At 31.4% G+C, this 6,000-nt stretch overlaps 1 protein-coding gene across 2 annotated transcripts in view; it reads left to right on the top strand.

Moving 5' to 3' along the window:
- The first annotated feature begins 3,251 nt into the window (after window positions 1–3,251).
- Window positions 3,252–6,000, top strand: part of LOC125067186 (peroxidase) — a 52,897-nt gene continuing 50,148 nt past the window's right edge. For both annotated transcript variants that reach the window (XM_047675621.1, XM_047675620.1), the window contains exon 1: window positions 3,252–3,382. The gene's annotated coding sequence lies outside the window, so the exon portion shown is untranslated. The remainder of the gene's footprint in view (window positions 3,383–6,000) is intronic.

The following is a 6,000-nucleotide window of genomic DNA, read 5'->3' as shown; positions in this document are numbered from 1 at the left end:
TAATTGTTAAATAATATATTATGTGTTTCGTGACACTCGAGCTTCCAGAAGATAACTCGATTGAGTCTAGTAAGATACGGGAAGTAAAATGTTTACGCGAGCTACTGTCCTCGGATCTGGGTATCTCCTGAAAACCCTTGCAGACAAAAAAGCACGAAGAAGACATTTGTAGTGATATGATTACAAGTTAAATAAATTGGCTTAGTATAAAAGAATTATACAACAGAATAAATTTGACACATTTGAAATGAAAATGTTTATGCCTTATAACTCCTGAGGAAGATAAAGGAACATGTAAATAATAAAAAAAAAACTTTCCTTTTTTAGAACCTATAAAAGTAAGATCTTCTTATGTTTTCCCAATACATATATTTTGTGGGATAATGATTATTACTAGGATTTCTATATGAAATAAAATATAATTTACTGTGTCTGATACATAAATGAAATGGGCGACGCCGTGACTACTTATATTTCGATGTTTATTACGTATATACTCTTCTACTTTTTATATATAAATATTTATATATATGTCACTTTTAAGAATTGATTCTGGATGGACAGTGAGGTCAATCGCTCTTTGTCACGTTAGAAAAACATTGAATGTCAGTTGCCAAGAAGGATATGACAGATGTTGTCGAGGCCTATGAAATATTGTAAAAATCAATATATATATGTATGGATATATATATTTCATGTAAATTGACTATGTATTTCTTTTGAAACAAAACACAACAATACTAAGTATTTCTGTCTGGTGGTAAAATATATGATGAGTTGTCTGGTATATAAGTATATATGTACAGCTATATGTACTTGTCTTTTTTAATTTCTCGTCCTTTATCCAATTATGAGTTCCGACTAAGTTTATTGATTGATTACGTTGGTGATGGTGGTCTTCAATTTTCGTTCCTATTTATCTCAACGTTCGAAACTGGGTTGCTAACTTTGATACCGAGCTTGGCAGATTCAATAGCTTTCTCGCAGCTGCCACAGCGTGTATAAGTTTCTGTAACTAACAACTGCACTGATTATCTCATTAGTGAAATTAAATCTCCGCAATTATTTATGTTAATAATCCATTGGCACCTTTGATGATATCAGGCAATGAAGTATTCATTTTAATATTTTCGTTGGTTTTTTTTGAGCTCGCTGATTAATTAAATGCAAAGTTTACTGAAAGTTCGCTTAACGTGGCATGCGGGTCTAACAGCAGTTGAAAAACTTTCCTTTTGAAACGGATTCATCCTATTATAATATAGCGTTAAAAGTGAAAATACTATGTACATTTTTATAGACATATGTTTAAAATGTGAAAATTAGTGAGTTTATAAATTTTTTTTTACTCAATAAAGCTCGAACTCAGACTATTGTAACAAATTATAGCATACTGGCTGAAGTAGATTATGCCGTATAAGATTTGGGAATGTAAATTTACGTTAAGCAAATTAGAGGGCTACGGTTATAGTCTGCTGATTCGTGTAAAATATGTACTCGTATGTATGAAGATTAATGTAAAAAATATAATTAATTAAGAATATATTTATGGGACGAATAATCCCTAATCTTTTAAGATTCACTCCTATTTACTTCACTATTCGCTACCCTTAGTTATTAAGAGATATCACTCTCGTATCTGTCCCTCCTTTTGTCTATCAATCTACGGGTCGACAGTAATTGAAATTTGGCATTGTTATAGAGTTGTAAGAATGTAATGACTATTATATAATTTAGAGTAAAAATCTAATTCAGATTTTGGAGGGCGTAAAATAGGAAACCTTATCAATTTTTTTTAAGAGCTTGAGTGTTATGTTAACGAATGGTTCCTAGAGTTCATAGAGGTTTTTTCTAATCTTAAATTGTATCCATTCATAGAGAGCACTCTATTTACGTACGTTCCTGTCAGTGTGTGAGTGCCTGTGAGTTATTATGCAAAGATTATGCGGAGCTTGTTTTATATCTTTAACTATACTTTAACGGTATTGCTTAGAGCATGCGGTGACAAGTTTTTTTTTTTACTTATTTATTTTAGCATTACAACTTGGTCATATAATTACTAAATGAGTATTAGATTTATTTTTCTCGCCTTATTTTCTAGCGTATAAATACGAAACCGAAACTCCATGCGATTTCGCTTCGAACTCTGTCGCTATTTTTCGTATTATGTTCTATATAGAGTACAACTCGATAGGTCTATCTATAAATCCAATGCAAAGGGTATATGCATGTGTAATGTGTATGTGCCACTAAATCAATTTGCCAAATAAGGTTATGGTACAAATATAACATATATATAAAAGTAAAAGATACATACTAATATAATAATAAAAATGCACTCATTGCTTTATAGCATGTAAAAACATTGGCACATTTCCAGTTTGGGTTAAGAAATCCTGAGTGGCCTCAGCAGCATTTTAAGGCACTACAATCTGAAATGGACAGGAATTTAATAAGCAACATTTTATTGCATTTGACTCATAAAAAGAATTTATAGTTTTTTTGACGTAAAGATCTGAATCACGTTGACACTTTGTTGTGTGCTTAGGTATAATAAATTCCTACAAAAAACAAAAACTAAATAGCAATATGTCGTTTTTTTGTACTACGAAATTCGAAGCACAGAACCATTATATTTAATTTGTTTACCTAGCTAGTTAACTTCTTCTAGCCATAATTTGTTAGTACTTCTGCGAACTTTTCGATCAACTTTTATGATCATTGCGGTCGGTCGTAAGTCACCAGCTAATAAATTGGGGTTCGGGAGTGCCTTTACTTTACAAAGATTATAATGAAGTATATAAGATGCTTGTTATTTTACTGTTAAATTCTTAAGTTATTCATGAGAAAATTAAAATGAAGTTATAAGTCATCATCAAAAAATATATTATTATTAATGCCGATTCGAAAACGAGAGCTGGTACAAATTAATTTACATTATTAAAAAGAAACACTTTAATATGGATACAATTAAATTTAAAAACAAAGTAAGTATTTTCAAGACTCAAAAACGATAAAAATGTATTCAGGTTCCACAAATAAGTACCTTTTAATTTTAAATTTCAAGTTATTTTATTTTAATGTAATAAAGAATTCGGAGTAATTATTTTTAATTGTTAAAGATACTATTATTATAATTAGTTAAAATAAATGTCTACATATATTTTTTGAATTAACGAATTATTGTCAGATAAACTCGATCCCCGCTTGCTAGTATAAAATTGTATGTCCTACCTTCGCACGGCTTAGTTTGTACAAGGTGCGCGGGCGCAAGAATCGGCGTGTCAGCCACCGTCACGCTACTCGAAGTCATATTGGTTTTTACAATATTTTTTTGTTTAGTGCACAGTGTTTTTAAATGTTTATGAACAATAAATAGGCGAAGGTAAGCATTAAACCAAATTTAATAATAATTAATGACGATAATAAATAAAAATTACATTTTGAATGTAACGGAAATGCATGTTCAAAGCCATTAATCGTTGTATAATTTATCAACCACAATTCGAGTTTTATAATTTATATCACAGAAGATTGTTGCCCCTCATTTGTTTTTTTGAATAATAACTTTTACTTTAGTGAAATGATCGTAGTGGCGAAAGTAAAAAAAAATAAAAACAGGTAAAATATTACGTCTTTAATTCTCTGTCATTTTTGAAAAAGGAAAAAGTATGTAAATTCATAAGTTCATAAGGTTTATGTTAAATATAAAATGTATATTATAAAATTATTAGTGAATTGAATATCCAATTTTATCAACCCACGCATAATTCAAATTAAAACATTAAATATCAGCCCAGGAAAAAATATAGTTTTTTTAATTCCTATATTTAACAATATATATTTTAGTGCAGTGTTAATGGCTAGAAACCGTATTATAAAATTAAACATTATATAATTTCTTATATCAATAAAAACCGCCTCAGTGAAACTATTTAAAATTTTGTCAAACGTTACGCACGATACTCTCACTCGAATCTTATGTCACACGTGACATGCTCTCGTTAAAATTAGTAACGAAACACAAAGGGTAAAAACATCACGATTTCAACGTCTACACGAGGTTAATGCTTATAACGGCATTTATATCACTAACTATGGTAAACAGTGATTGTTATTCTACATTAAGGTATCGGGCGCGTTATTGAAGTATTTCATGCAATCACCGACAATGATCATTCGGCGTTTGTGAGACAATCAGATTTACCTATTATTATGGGCCACAATGCCTTATTATTTACCAGTGTCGCACGTTTTTCCTCGACACGGTTACGGCTGATAGGAAACCAGTACTATGTTGTGAAATATTTCTGTTTAATGAATTATATCCATGGAATTCTAATTATTCATCATAGTAAATAATTATAGCGATTGGAAGTTACTGGTTTGCGTGTTTATCTAATGAGCACCTATATTAAAAAATCAAAATAATTGTTTTCAATAACAGCCTCTTACCACATTCCGGTAGTATTTGAAGCACTCGCTGTGATAATTAGACCTAACACTTAGAAAATTACGGTTACAGTTAGTCATTAATTCGTTGAATGCAGAACAATTACTTTAAAGACAATAATACATTTTCTACTTGGTTAGTCTAGTGAATATTTATAAGGCTGCAGTATCAGATTTTGAATCTCGCGTCATATCTATAATAAGTTGTTCGGTTAGGAGATTCTGAACAATAGCCTGTAATTTAAAAGTTTTAAGTGACTACGTCCTTGTGGTTCCTGCGGAAGTCAATAAAGATACATTAAAATAACAACAAGAATATTCGATTAAATGTTTTCTGTCTATTTTTCTCATAATAGAAGATAAAGGAAAATAAGAACTTTTAATAAGCAGGTACCCAGAAAATGATTGAAAAAAAAAACGGAACCTTAATAGTTCGCGTGCTGTATGGATATATTATCTATGGCCTTAAAACAAACGCGATCTGATCAAAAACTCAGGAAGTTGAGCACTTGTAATCTCATTGATCTTATAGTGTCAATTTTGATATATTACTTACTATATTTTATGTAACGTGGCCATATGACTTATGATATTTTAAGTCATGACAAAACATACTACTACAGTTGTTACTGACATTTTTTTGCAATGAGTATAATTAATCGAAATAGTAGGTATTTATACCATGTTTTCAGTTCCTTCAATAAAACGGAACAATTCAAACGCTTAAGAATTCAAGAATGAAACAGTGCCAACTGCTGGCCTTATGCATTTTTAATTCATTCACACAACACTAACAATCACGTGTACAAATCTTTGCACGTAATCTTAACGACGCATTTGTTTTATTCTTAAAAAATAAAAATAAATCCGAAAATGAGCCGAGATGGCCCAGTGGTTAGAACGCGTGCATCTTAACCGATGATTTCGTGTTCAAACCCAGGCAGGCACCACTGAATTTTCATGTGCTTTATTTGTGTTTATAATTCATCTCGTGCTCGGCCGTGAAGGAAAACATCGTGAGGAAACCTGCATGTGTCTAATTTCAACGAAATTCTGCCACATGTGTATTCCGCCAACCCGCATTGGAGCAGCGTGGTGGAATATGCTCCAAACTTTCTCCTCAAAGGGAGAGGAGGCCTTTAGCCCAGCAGTGGGTAAATTTACAGGCTGTTAATGCTAATGCTAAAAAAAAAAATCCTTATTAGTTACGATCTCCTGGGGACCGAGGTTAAAACCCAGATGGTGCCAAATAAGAAAATTTGAGTTTTTATGACAGAAAATTCTCAGTAGTCCTTCGAATTAAATATGTATGAGGCAGAGTTGATACTCTCGTGAATCCTGCGTCTGAACTCTTTCCAATCGTGCGTATAACCATCGGATTATTAGAATGAGGAAACAGAGAATGTTTCTTCGTTTGCGCACGCTTTTACTCATATCACTAGAGCGAATGCGCTTAAAAATATAATCGAACATCATTACTCAAGGCATTAATAGTATTATCTGTAAGAAGAATTAGGAATTAGAAATGCAGAAATGCACGGCAAGACCATA

Source organism: Vanessa atalanta, chromosome 11 (genome assembly GCF_905147765.1).
Source record: "Vanessa atalanta chromosome 11, ilVanAtal1.2, whole genome shotgun sequence".
NCBI lineage: Eukaryota > Metazoa > Arthropoda > Insecta > Lepidoptera > Nymphalidae > Vanessa > Vanessa atalanta.
The sequence above is the reverse complement of the archived record's forward strand: the minus strand, read 5'-3'. Positions and strand labels throughout refer to the sequence as shown.